A 14485-nucleotide genomic window follows, 5' to 3' on the forward strand; every position below is an offset into this window, starting at 1 on the left:
AGCTCCAGGTAATGTGGGAGCAATCTTCACCTGTGCTCACAATCTGTTTACCTTCTACTAAAAAGGTGTTGTGTCTGCAAACCTGATGACAAGGATAAGACAATGCGGCACTGTACAGGTGTTACAAGTCCAGGATAACAGAGGGGAAAAAAAAAAAATCAAAGAGAAGGAGGAAGAAATATCAAACAACTTCAGCAGGAATGAAAGTCTTTAAGAAGTCCCTGATCTCTTGTGTCTGTATCAGATGAAAGGAGGAAGAAGCTTCTCTATTTACTGGGTGGAATGTAATGCAAACAACATACAAGAGCAGATACAAAGATGCCAGAGCTAGGGAGTACAGTGATGGCTCATGTCCTGGCAGAGGGTGCACAGCTGTGCAGGGAGTACCTGTGTGCAGCAGAGATTAGATCTGGATGAGAGTGTCCACATCACTTGCTGTTACACTGTGTCCTTCCTAGGGCTGATGGGCAGAGATTTAGCTTTTATCCTGAGCACAGTCCTTCTCTTTTTAAACATACTTTAGGTGACTGGTTACTTCTTCTGTAATGTGCTTTCCAATGTGAGCAGGGACTGCAGGTAAAGTCATCTCAGCATATCCAGGGATGGCTGTGTGCTGCCCTCCAGTATCTCTGTGCCATGTGCTGCAGGAGCCACTCTCCATGTATCCCTCACCGGTGAGCTTGCTCCTTTCTCCACTTGCAACTTGCATTTGTCTTTTAGGTTTTTTTTGTGTCTCCTCTGATGTCACAGGAGCTCTGCCAATCACCAGTGAGCTGAAGGTGAACTCAGTGCGATGAGAGCACTTCCACTCACAGCCTGACTGCACTCCATACACCCCTCCTTCCCCTGCCCAACTTTTAAGAGGGTTTGTATCTTTATAGATGATATGCGCCACCTACTGGGCAAATGTATGAACTGCACTTCTAATGATACCAGATGCTTTTTGCCCTTGTTGTGTTCTATTTTGATTTAGTTTAATAATAAGTAGAGATGAGCGAACATGCTCGTCCGAGCTTGATGCTCGGTCGAGCATTAGGGTACTCGAAACTGCTCGTTACTCGGACGAATACTTCGCCCGCTCGAGAAAATGGCAGCTCCCGCCGTTTTGCTTTTTGGCGGCCAGAAACAGAGCCAATCACAAGCCAGGAGACTCTGCACTCCACCCAGCATGACGTGGTACCCTTACACGTCGATAGCAGTGGTTGGCTGGCCAGATCAGGTGACCCTGGGATAGACTAGCCGCTGGCCGCGCTGCTCGGATCATTCTGTCTCTGGATGCCGCTAGGGAGAGAGCTGCTGCTGCTCAGGGAAAGCGTTAGGGTGTTCTATTAGCTTACTGTTAGGCAGGAGTGATTCTCAAAGAACCCAACAGCCCTTCTTAGGGCTACAATAACGTTCTACTTTTTTTCTTTTAATTTGCATCTTTTACCATTTTGTGAGGAATTAGCAGGGGGACTTGCTACCGTTGTGTTTAGCTCTTAGTGGCACACATATCCATAGCAAAGACCGAAGTGGGAAAATTCAGTAGGGGTTGGATTTCTATTAGGCAATAACTCAGTGTCATCTCATCTGGCATAGTACTGTGCTTCCTTTGATACTTGGCTAGAAAATAGCCATAGGAGAATACAAACAGCTTCTTGAAGCCTACAGTAGCGTTCTATATATTTGATTTCTGGTTGATCTGCTGGTGACTGTAGTTTCTGCAGTGCATGTACTTGCCAATTCTGAGCAATTTGTAGTGGGACTTGCGACCGCTGTGTTCTGCGCTTAGTGGCGCACATATCCATAGCAAAGGCTGAAGTGGCAAAATTCAGTAGGGGTTGGATTTCTATTAGGCAATAACTCAGTGTCATCTCATCTGGCATAGTACTGTGCTTCCTTTGATACTTGGCTAGAAAATAGCCATAGGAGAATACAAACAGCTTCTTGAAGCCTACAGTAGCGTTCTATATATTTGATTTCTGGTTGATCTGCTGGTGACTGTAGTTTCTGCAGTGCATGTACTTGCCAATTCTGAGCAATTTGTAGTGAGACTTGCGACCGCTGTGTTCTGCGCTTAGTGGCGCACATATCCATAGCAAAGGCTGAAGTGGCAAAATTCAGTAGGGGTTGGATTTCTATTAGGCAATAACTCAGTGTCATCTCATCTGGCATAGTACTGTGCTTCCTTTGATACTTGGCTAGAAAATAGCCATAGGAGAATACAAACAGCTTCTTGAAGCCTACAGTAGCGTTCTATATATTTGATTTCTGGTTGATCTGCTGGTGACTGTAGTTTCTGCAGTGCATGTACTTGCCAATTCTGAGCAATTTGTAGTGGGACTTGCGACCGCTGTGTTCTGCGCTTAGTGGCGCACATATCCATAGCAAAGGCTGAAGTGGCAAAATTCAGTAGGGGTTGGATTTCTATTAGGCAATAACTCAGTGTCATCTCATCTGGCATAGTACTGTGCTTCCTTTGATACTTGGCTAGAAAATAGCCATAGGAGAATACAAACAGCTTCTTGAAGCCTACAGTAGCGTTCTATATATTTGATTTCTGGTTGATCTGCTGGTGACTGTAGTTTCTGCAGTGCATGTACTTGCCAATTCTGAGCAATTTGTAGTGGGACTTGCGACCGCTGTGTTCTGCGCTTAGTGGCGCACATATCCATAGCAAAGGCTGAAGTGGCAAAATTCAGTAGGGGTTGGATTTCTATTAGGCAATAACTCAGTGTCATCTCATCTGGCATAGTACTGTGCTTCCTTTGATACTTGGCTAGAAAATAGCCATAGGAGAATACAAACAGCTTCTTGAAGCCTACAGTAGCGTTCTATATATTTGATTTCTGGTTGATCTGCTGGTGACTGTAGTTTCTGCAGTGCATGTACTTGCCAATTCTGAGCAATTTGTAGTGAGACTTGCGACCGCTGTGTTCTGCGCTTAGTGGCGCACATATCCATAGCAAAGGCTGAAGTGGCAAAATTCAGTAGGGGTTGGATTTCTATTAGGCAATAACTCAGTGTCATCTCATCTGGCATAGTACTGTGCTTCCTTTGATACTTGGCTAGAAAATAGCCATAGGAGAATACAAACAGCTTCTTGAAGCCTACAGTAGCGTTCTATATATTTGATTTCTGGTTGATCTGCTGGTGACTGTAGTTTCTGCAGTGCATGTACTTGCCAATTCTGAGCAATTTGTAGTGGGACTTGCGACCGCTGTGTTCTGCGCTTAGTGGCGCACATATCCATAGCAAAGGCTGAAGTGGCAAAATTCAGTAGGGGTTGGATTTCTATTAGGCAATAACTCAGTGTCATCTCATCTGGCATAGTACTGTGCTTCCTTTGATACTTGGCTAGAAAATAGCCATAGGAGAATACAAACAGCTTCTTGAAGCCTACAGTAGCGTTCTATATATTTGATTTCTGGTTGATCTGCTGGTGACTGTAGTTTCTGCAGTGCATGTACTTGCCAATTCTGAGCAATTTGTAGTGGGACTTGCGACCGCTGTGTTCTGCGCTTAGTGGCGCACATATCCATAGCAAAGGCTGAAGTGGCAAAATTCAGTAGGGGTTGGATTTCTATTAGGCAAGAACTCAGTGTCATCTCATCTGGCATAGTACTGTGCTTCCTTTGATACTTGGCTAGAAAATAGCCATAGCAATAGGATAGCATTGTTTGGTTTTAAAAACTAAAAAAAAAACAAAAAACACAAAAAAAAAAAAAAAAACACAAAAAAAAACAAAAAAAAGTAAAAAAAAAAATAAAGTTATAACTCTCATTTTAAAAATGTTTAACCCGAGGGCTAGGGGTAGAGGACGAGGGCGGGGACGTGGGCGTCCAACTACTGCAGGGGTCAGAGGCCGTGGTCCTGGGCGGGGTGAGACACCACCTGCTGATGAGGGAGCAGGGGAACGCCGCAGAGCTACACTCCCTAGGTTCATGTCTGAAGTTACTGGGACTCGTGGTAGAGCACTGTTGAGGCCAGAACAGTGCGAACAGGTGATGTCGTGGATTGCTGACAATGCTTCGAGCAATTTGTCCACCACCAGTCAGTCTTCCACGCAGTCCACCCATGTCACCGAAATCGCCACTCCTCCAGCTCCTGCACCTCAGCCTCCTCCCCCCCAGTCTGCCCCCTCCCAGGAAAATTTGGCATTTGAACCGGCATACTCTGAGGAACTGTTTTCTGGACCCTTCCCACAGTCACAAACCACTTGTCCGGTTGCTGCTGAGCAATTTTCCGATGCCCAGGTTTTCCACCAGTCACAGTCTGTGGGTGATGATGACCTTCTTGACGTAGTGGAAGTGTGTAAAGAGGTGTCCGACGATGAGGAGACACGGTTGTCAGACAGTGGGGAAGTTGTTGTCAGGGCAGGAAGTCCGAGGGGGGAGCAGACTGAGGGATCGGAGGATGATGAGGTGACAGACCCAAGCTGGGTTGAGAGGCCGGGTGAACACAGTGCTTCTGAGACGGAGGAGAGTCCTCGACCTGAACAGGTTGGAAGAGGCAGTGGTGGGGCCAGACGGAGAGGCAGGGCCAGAGCTGGTGCATCAGCGCCACTGTCAACTAGTGAAGCTCCCGTGGTGAGGGCTCTTGCGGCGAGGGCTAGATCTTCAGAAGTGTGGAGGTTCTTTAAGGAAACACCGGATGACCGACGGACTGTGGTGTGCAACATTTGCCAAACCAGGCTCAGCAGGGGTTCCACCACTACTAGCTTAACTACCACCAGTATGCGCAGGCATATGAATGCTAAGCACCCCACTCAGTGGCAACAAGCCCGTTCACCTCCGGCCGTGCACACCACTGCTCCTTCCCCTGTGTCAGCTGCTAGTCAGCCCCCTGCCCAGGACCCTGCCACAAAAACCCCATCGTCGCCTCCACGATCCTCCACAGCATCCACCAGCGTTCAGCTCTCCATACCCCAGACGCTGGAGCGGAAACGCAAATATAGTGCAACCCACCCGCACGCCCAAGCCCTTAATGTGCACATCTCCAGATTGCTTAGCCTGGAGATGCTGCCCTATAGGCTAGTAGAGACCGAGGCCTTTCGCAACCTCATGGCGGCGGCCGCCCCTCGGTATTCGGTCCCCAGCCGCCACTACTTTTCCCGATGTGCCGTCCCAGCCCTGCACCAGCACGTGTCAGACAACATCATCCGTGCCCTGACCAACGCCGTTTCTGACAAGGTCCACCTGACCACGGACACGTGGACGAGTGCTGCCGGGCAGGGCCACTATATATCGCTGACGGCACATTGGGTTAACTTGGTGGAGGCTGGGACCGAGTCTGACCCTGGGGCTGCTCATATACTGCCGACGCCGAGGATTGCGGGGCCTACCTCGGTCCAGGTGTTTCAGGCCTACTATGCCTCCTCCTCCTCCCACCCCTCCTCCACCTCCTCCTCCGAACTACCATCCGTGGGCACGGCGCCATCAGTCGGTAGCTCTAGGCACAGCAGCAGTGCCGTCGCTAAGCGACAGCAGGCGGTGCTCAAACTGCTGAGCCTAGGCGACAAAAGGCACACCGCCCAAGAGCTATTACAGGGCATCACGGCGCAGACTGATCTGTGGCTGGCACCGCTGAACCTCAAGCCGGGAATGGTTGTGTGTGACAACGGCCGTAACCTGGTGGCGGCTCTGCAACTCGGCAGACTGACACATGTGCCATGCCTGGCCCATGTGTTAAATCTGATAGTGCAGCGTTTCCTCAAGACATACCCCAATCTGTCTGATTTGCTCACGAAGGTGCGCCGCATCTGTGCGCATTTCAGGAAGTCCAGCCCAGATGCTGCCACTCTCAGGGCAGCGCAGCGCCGCCTCCAACTGCCCGCTCACCGACTGTTGTGCGACGTGCCCACGAGGTGGAATTCAACACTGACCATGTTATCCAGAGTTTACCAGCAGCGCAGAGCGATTGTAGACTGCCAGATGTCAACTTCCACCAGAACTGGTAGTCAGGTCAGTCAGCTTCCTCAAGTCTACAATGAGGAGTGGACGTGGATGTCTGATATCTGTCAGGTGCTGAGTAACTTTGAGGAGTCAACACAGATGGTCAGTGGCGATGCCGCCATCATCAGCCTCACCATCCCGCTGCTTGGCCTGTTGAAAAACTCTCTGGTCAGCATGAAGTCGGAAGCTTTGCGCTCGTCACAAGAGACGGGGGAAGAATATTCCCTTGTTGATAGCCAAAGCACCCTGAGGTCTGTTTCTCAGCGCATATCGGAGGAGGTGGAGGTGGAGGAGGATGAGGAGGAAGAGGAGGAGAATGTTGGCGAGACACAAGAGGGGACCATTGTTGAGTCCTTCACTGTTCAGCGTGTATGGGCAGAAGAAGAGGAGTTGGAGGAGTTGGAGGAGGAGGAAATGGACAGTCAGGCCAGTGAGGGGAGTGAATTCTTACGCGTTGGTACTCTGGCGCATATGGCAGATTTCATGCTAGGCTGCCTATCCCGTGACCCTCGCGTTCAAAGAATTTATTCCAGCACCGATTACTGGGTGTTCACTCTCCTGGACCCACGGTACAAGCAAAATCTTCCCACTCTCATCCCTGGAGAGGAAAGGAGTGTGAGAATGCATGAATACCAGCAGGCCCTGGTGCACAAGCTGAAACAGTATTTCCCTTCTGACAGCGCTAGCGGCAGAGTGCGTAGTTCTGCGGGACAAGTAGCGAGGGAGAGTAGGCGAGCAGGCAGCTTGTCCAGCACTGGCAAGGGTACGCTTTACAAGGCTTTTGCCAGCTTTATGTCACCCCAGCAAGACACTGTCACCTGTCCCCAGTCTCGGCAGAGTAGGGCTGATCTTTACAGAAAGATGGTGAGGGAGTACGTAGCTGACCATACCATCGTCCTAAATGATCACACAGCTCCCTACAACTACTGGGTTTCAAAGCTGGACATGTGGCACGAACTGGCGCTGTACGCCTTGGAGGTTCTTGCCTGCCCTGCCGCTAGCGTCTTGTCCGAGCGGGTTTTCAGTGCAGCTGGTGGCATCATCACCGATAAGCGTACACGCCTGTCGACTGACAGCGCTGACAGGCTGACGCTTATTAAAATGAATAAAGGCTGGATTTCTCAGAATTTCCAATCTCCACCAGGTGAAGGAAGCTCAACCTGAATAATTGATCCACTCCTCCTCCTCCTCCTCATTTTCCTCCTTCTCCTCCTCTTTGTACAGTAAAGCAGAGGAAACTGGCTATTTTTTGACAGGGCCCACTGGCTCTTGCTATAGTACTTCATGCATTTAATTTTTCTGGAGGGCCACCTACCCGGTCCTCTGTTTGAAACAATTTTTGTGAGTGCCACATACAGGCACTCAATCTATTCCATTTTACTGCAGGGCCACCTACCTGCTCCTCTGGTTTGAACAATTTTTGGGACTGCCACATACAGGCACTCAATCTATTCCATTTTACTGGAGGGCCACCTACCTGCTCCTCTGGTTTGAAACATTTTTGGGACTGCCACATACAGGCACTCAATCTATTCCATTTTACTGCAGGGCCACCTACCTGCTCCTCTGGTTTGAACAATTTTTGGGACTGCCACATACAGGCACTCAATCTATTCCATTTTACTGGAGGGCCACCTACCTGCTCCTCTGGTTTGAACAATTTTTGGGACTGCCACATACAGGCACTCAATCTATTCCATTTTACTGGAGGGCCACCTACCTGCTCCTCTGGTTTGAAACATTTTTGGGACTGCCACATACAGGCACTCAATCTATTCCATTTTACTGCAGGGCCACCTACCTGCTCCTCTGGTTTGAACAATTTTTGGGACTGCCACATACAGGCACTCAATCTATTCCATTTTACTGCAGGGCCACCTACCTGCTCCTCTGGTTTGAACAATTTTTGGGACTGCCACATACAGGCACTCAATCTATTCCATTTTACTGCAGGGCCACCTACCTGCTCCTCTGGTTTGAAACATTTTTGGGACTGCCACATACAGGCACTCAATCTATTCCATTTTACTGCAGGGCCACCTACCTGCTCCTCTGGTTTGAAACATTTTTGGGACTGCCACATACAGGCACTCAATCTATCCCATTTTACTGGAGGGCCACCTACCTGCTCCTCTGGTTTGAAAAATGTTTGGGACTGCCACATACAGGCACTATCCAAATTAAATTGTCTCCATAGCAGCCTCCACACGTTGTCTCCATTGCTACCTCCAAAAGTCGTCCATATAGCTGCCTCCATACATCGTCCCTTTATCAAACGAGGTGTGTCAGGCAGAAATTTGGGTTGTTTTCATGGATTCCACATCAAAGTTGTTAACTTTGTCGCCACCCTGCTGTGTTATCCACAAAATATACTGGCAAACTTTTACCATTTACGGATATTATTTCAGCGCTTCTTGCGCAGATGTTTACATTCCCCTCACCCGGCATATCCTAAACTTATAAGAACGCTACTACACTTGATCTTATACAAAAGGTTCTTAGAAGTGCTGTTTGGGGAGTAGCCTAGAGACAGGGGCTTGGATTGGCGAAAGCTCGCCTGGCAGCGGAACGCCAGCTCCATGCGCATCATGCGCTTCTTGCGCATCTGTTTACATTCCCCTCACCCGCCATATCCCAAACTTATGAGAACGCTACTACACTTAACTTGGTGCAGGCTGGGACCGAGTCTGACCCTGGGGCTGGTCATATACTGCCGACGCAGAGAATTGCGGGGCCTACCTCGGTCCAGGTCTCAAAGGCCTACTATACCTCCTCCCACCCCTCCTCCACCTCCTCCTCCTCCGAATTACCATCCGTGGGCATGGCGCCATCAGTCGGTAGCTCTAGGCACAGCAGCAGTGCCGTCGCTAAGCGACAGCAGGCGGTGCTGAAACTGCTGAGCCTAGGCGATAAAAGGCACACCGCCCAAGAGCTATTACAGGGCATTCCACATCAAAGTTGTTAACTTTGTCGCCACCCTGCTGTGTAATCCCCAAAATATACTTGCAAACTTTTACCATTTAGGGATATTATTTCAGCGCTTCTTGCGCATCTGTTTACATTCCCCTCACCCGGCATATCCTAAACTTATAAGAACGCTACTACACTTGATCTTATACAAAAGGTTCTTAGAAGTGCTGTTTGGGGAGTAGCCTAGAGACACGGGCTTGGATTGGCGAAAGCTCGCCTGGCAGCGGAGCGCCAGCTCCATGCCAAGATCCAACTAACATAGTTTTAACTGCAGCACCTTTAATCTACTACTAGTTCACTGCCTCCATACATGGTCCCCTTATCAAACGAGCTGTGTCAGGCAGAATTTTGGGTTGTTTTCATGGCTTCCATGTTAACTTTGTCGCCACCCTGCTGTGTAATCCACAAAATATACTGGCAAACTTTTATCATGTACCGATATTATTTGAGCGCTTCTTGCTCACCTCCTTTGGTTCCTCTCTGCTACCCATTGGTTTGAAGCCTGAGTCCATTTAGGGTATGTTGCCATGCCTGCCGCTGCTGCCGCTGCCTCTGCATGCCGTCCCCTATAGTGTCAGGGTCAATTATTGGATGTTTTAGATGCTATCTAGCTTCATTCTGTCACTCTGTCATGGCCATGCTGTTGCCCATAATTTTGGCATAATGGTGCGATTATGCAGCCTCAGAGGCATCCATGCATGCTGCCCCTGCTGTTTCCTGTCCATTTCCGTGGTGTTTCCATCCTTTTCTGAGGTTCCCAGGTGTTTGGCCAAGCTTCCCTGTGCAGAGCCTTGGTCCCCTTGAAAAATGCTCGAGTCTCCCATTGACTTCAATGGGGTTCGTTATTCGAGACGAGCACTCGAGCATCGGGAAAAGTTCGTCTCGAATAACGAGTACCCGAGCATTTTAGTGTTCGCTCATCTCTAATAATAAGTAACGAAAGAAAAGTTTCATTTTTTAGCCACCAGAAAACTCAGTGCATAAATAACCATTCCCTAATTTAATAGTGGAAATGGGAAAATGTGAAGGTACTGAAATTCATGTCTATAATCAGAATGGCTCCTGCTGCAGTCAGTATATGAGAACAGGTTACAGACTGCAGCAGAAGTGGAGTGCTAAACATTTCCTTCTATAGGGAGATGTGTGATGGGAGATAGCATTCTTGTCGTAAGGTCAAAGATACTGGTACTACTGTAGTCGTAGTGGATGAAACAGCCCCTTAAATATGCAACCAGTGTTGGCTTTGAAGGGGCTTTCCACAAAAGTAACTTATCCCTTATCCACAATGATTTAAAGACCCAGGAGCCAAAAGTCTCTATGACACTTGCTACTTACTTCTTCCTTACATTGTGTCCCCTCTCACATCATGCCATTTCTTGTATTGCTGCCCCCTGCCTTACATTCTGCCCCCTCACATTACACTGTGGCTTCCATCTTTCTCACATTGTGCCATTCCTTAGATTGCTGCTTCTTGCCTTACATTGTGCCCCCTTCACATTATTACCCCTACTTTACACTGTGGCTCCCATCTCTCTCACATTGTACCATTCCTTGGATTGCTGCCCCCTGCCGTACATTCTGCCCCCTCACATTACATTGTGGCTCCCATCTCTCTCACATTGTGCTATTTATTACATTGGTTCCCCCTGTCCTACATTGTGCTGCCCCTCACATTATTAGCCCCTACTTTACATTGTGGCTCCTATCCCTTTTGCCATTCCTTATACATTGCTTCCCCCTGCCTTACATTGTGCCCCCTAACATTATCGCCTCCCTACATTAAATTGTGGCCATCTCCCTCACATTCTGCTATTCCTGACATTGTTGCCCCCTACCTTACATTGTGCTCCCTCACATTATTGCCCCCTACAACTCCTTTACATTGTGCCCACCCTCACATCTTTACCCCCTTCTTTACATTGTGCCCTTCCTAACATTGCTGCCCCCTACCTTACATTGTGCTGCCCATTATGTAACATTGTGGCCCTTTCTCCCTTCACACACTTTGTTTTATGATTTTTTAAGGCTTTGTTATTTACTTGTTTTATATAGAAGTAAACTATACAATTTTCTTAAACATAACATTTTTGTATACATAAACATAACTGTCCCAGATCCGGCAGGAAAATTCCAGGTTTCTGGGTCTGCACCCAATATCCTGGATAGCAGGAGATGTGCCCCAGGCTTCTACGTTATCTATATCTAGAGGATAGGGGCTGGCAGGTGTACACTGATGTGGAGGAAGCAGGACTGCTGTGGTGGAATGATAAGTAACAATGTGGAGGGGGCACAATGTGAGAGGATTAGGGGCAACAGTGTTTAGGAGAGGGCAGAGCAGGGGAGAAGCCACAATGTTTTTCTTTTCACCCTTACAATTAGCAGGGGACACAGTGTAAGGGGAGCAATGAGGAGGGAAGCACGGAGCCACAATGTGATGAGGAGCACAATGTGAGAAGCAGGGGAGCCACAATGTGATGAGGGGCACAATGTGAGAAGCAGGGGAGCCACAATGTGATGAGGGGCACAATGTGAGAAGCAGGGGAGCCACAATGTGATGAGGGGCACAATGTGAGAAGCAGGGGAGCCACAATGTGATGAGGGGCACAATGTGAGAAGCAGGGGAGCCACAATGTGATGAGGGGCACAATGTGAGAAGCAGGGGAGCCACAATGTGATGAGGGGCACAATGTGAGAAGCAGGGGAGCCACAATGTGAGGAGGGGCACAATGTGAGAAGCAGGGGAGCCACAATGTGATGAGGGGCACAATGTGAGAAGCAGGGGAGCCACAATGTGATGAGGGGCACAATGTGAGAAGCAGGGGAGCCACAATGTGATGAGGGGCACAATGTGAGAAGCAGGGGAGCCACAATGTGAGGAGGGGCACAATGTGAGAAGCAGGGGAGCCACAATGTGAGGAGGGGCACAATGTGAGAAGCAGGGGAGCAACAATGTGAGGAGGGGCACAATGTGAGAAGCAGGGGATCCACAATGTGAGAAGCAGGGGAGCCACAATGTGAGGAAGGGCCAATGTGAGAAGCAGGGGAGCCACAATGTGAGGAAGGGCCAGCGTGAGAAGCAGGGGAGCCACAATGTGAGGAGGGGCACAATGTGAGAAGCAGGGGAGCCACAATGTGAGGAGGGGCACAATGTGAGAAGCAGGGGAGCCACAATGTGATGAGGGGCACAATGTGAGAAGCAGGGGAGCCACAATGTGATGAGGGGCACAATGTGAGAAGCAGGGGAGCCACAATGTGAGGAGGGGCACAATGTGAGAAGCAGGGGAACCACAATGTGAAAAGCAGGGGAGCCACAATGTGAGGAATGGTGGGCATCAATGTGAGCGAGAGAGGAACCTCAAAGAAAGGGAGGGAGCCCAAAAAGTGAGTTTGTGTTTCGGTACAGAAAGGGAGATCATCATCATCATCAGTGGAGGGGTGGGATAAAAGCGGGTTTTTGAAAGTAGAAAAAAAAACATGTATGGTGTTCCTGCAGAAATTGCAGTAACTACCGGTCATTTCATATGCAAAAACAATTTAGTTTCAATTTTTTGACACCCAAGGACATGGCAGCTATGATCAGCAATATCAGCAACACTTTTAGTACCAGTGGAGTAAAACAAAATGGTCCTATTACACACCATTTTCTTGTGATGCAGTGATGTACTTAATGCTAGAGATGAGCGGACCTGTTAAAATATGTGTTCGGTCAAGTCAGGAGCAATCGTGGGTGTTAACTGTTTAAATACTGATGGCAAAGTCATCAGTGGCAATGGAGTTCGGGTCTGCTAAACACTTCTGATGGCATACTTGAGACACAAAGGTCATCATGTCCAAATGACCACTGGATACCGATAGAACAAGTCGCAGGGGCGTCACCGCGCGCATGATTTACAAGGTGTTGTTGCACCACCTGGCAATGTTTGCTGCATTCACACTTGTCACGGTGCACGTCTCCATGATTGTCTTACTGGATCTCTGAATCTGCTTCCTTAATCATAGGTTCTCAGATTGAACCAACATCATCTACGTCACAACGTTACTTAAAATTAACACTCCGGACAAAGCTCATTCATTGAATAATGCACAAAGCAGGGCTTGACTCCCTTACCGACGCGTACCGTAATAGTATGGCGCGCGTCGGGTGTGGGTACAGGGAGAGGGCTCACGGGCTCAGCCCTCTCCATAGCCAGTAAGTCTTTGCTGCATATTGCGCCAAACACTTGCCGGTGTTATCCCCGTGATTTTCGCCGGCAGACTCAAAAGGATGGCGGCACATGGGCGCTGCCATCTTGGTGACGATCGCTGCTCCCCGTGACGTCATCAGGGAGCGGCGATTGGTCGCCATGACAGCCTTGCCATGACAGCCTCGGGTCTTCTGAAGACCTGAGGCTGTCTCGTTTTTAACCCATTCATTACAATGTGCAATTTGCACATTTTAATGAATGAAGTGGAAAATCCCCATATACTGCCATACTGTAGTATGGCAGTATTTGGTAGGATCGATCAGACAACCTAGGGTTAAAGTACCCTAGGGAGTATTAAAAATAGTAAAAATAAAAAAAGGAAAAAAATATATAATATAAGAACATAAAAATTCAAATCACCCCCCCCCCCTTTCCCTAGAACTGATATAAATATAAATAAACAGTAAAAATCATAAACACATTAGGTATTGACGCGTCTGAAAATGCCCGATCTATCAAAATATAATAATGGTTTTTAATCTTCATACAAAAAAATAACAAAAGAAGCACAGTGTAACAGTGGTAGAATCTAGTGACAGTGATATCGACCAATGTAGCCAAAGGAAGGCCTCTTACTGATAAACTACAAAATACCAAATAAATAAAAACAAGAGGAGAGGACAAAGCTTCAATGCAACAACATAAAAGGGAAAATCTTTATTTAGTAAACAACAATGGGAATGCATAAAATAGACTTGACAAAGACCTGCTGCGATTGAAACGCGCGTCGGGGTGCACGCCAGGTAATATCATGTCCTCCTCTTGGTCACACTAGCTTCCACTCATTTTGCACTATTTGTATGTGTTTATCCATGTTTATCATTTGGCGTCTGTGACCTCTGTTATTATTACAGTATACCTGCTAGCTATATAAGGGCTCTACCTCATTATTACTTTACACCCATTGTCGTTCATTACTGTTCATTACATGTTTGGGTCCCTTGAATTGTACATTTTACATTTGTTCATGTATTTTAGGACATATTACCTGGCGTGCTTTTTTGTATCTTTTCTGAGATGCTTCTCAGTCTATTTTATGCATTCCCATTGTTGTTTACTAAATAAAGATTTTCCCTTTTATGTTGTTGCATTGAAGCCTTGTCCTTTCCTCTTGTTTTTATTTATTTGGTATTTTATGGTTTTTAATCTTGTTTAACCCCGTAACGGAAAATAGCGCCCAAAGTCTAAAATGCCTTTTTTTGCCATTTTAAAAAGTATACAAAATTCTATAAAAAGTGATCAAAAGGTTGTACAGTCCTAAATATGGTAGCATTGAAAACATCATAAAAAGTTGCACAAAATGACACCACCCACAGCTCTGTACACTGAAGAATGAAA

At 47.7% G+C, this 14485-nt stretch overlaps 1 protein-coding gene and 1 long non-coding RNA gene across 4 annotated transcripts in view; one reads left to right on the top strand and one right to left on the bottom strand.

Annotated features, from left to right (window-relative positions):
* BMP2 (bone morphogenetic protein 2) overlaps positions 1 to 14485 on the bottom strand; it is a 79871-nt gene that overhangs the window by 10549 nt on the left and 54837 nt on the right. The window contains exon 1 of one of the 3 annotated variants that reach the window (XM_072140492.1): positions 388 to 840. The exons of 1 other annotated variant lie outside the window; for it this stretch is intronic. The gene's annotated coding sequence lies outside the window, so the exon portion shown is untranslated. Of the gene's footprint in view, positions 1 to 51; positions 74 to 387; positions 841 to 14485 lie in introns of those variants that run through there. One more of the 3 variants, XM_072140496.1, reaches the window with a different exon arrangement.
* The window catches only part of LOC140121189 (uncharacterized), a 40010-nt gene that overhangs the window by 864 nt on the left and 24661 nt on the right, over positions 1 to 14485 (top strand). The gene's annotated exons all lie outside the window — the stretch shown is intronic.

Source organism: Engystomops pustulosus, chromosome 3 (genome assembly GCF_040894005.1).
Source record: "Engystomops pustulosus chromosome 3, aEngPut4.maternal, whole genome shotgun sequence".
NCBI classification, from domain to species: Eukaryota; Metazoa; Chordata; class Amphibia; order Anura; family Leptodactylidae; genus Engystomops; species Engystomops pustulosus.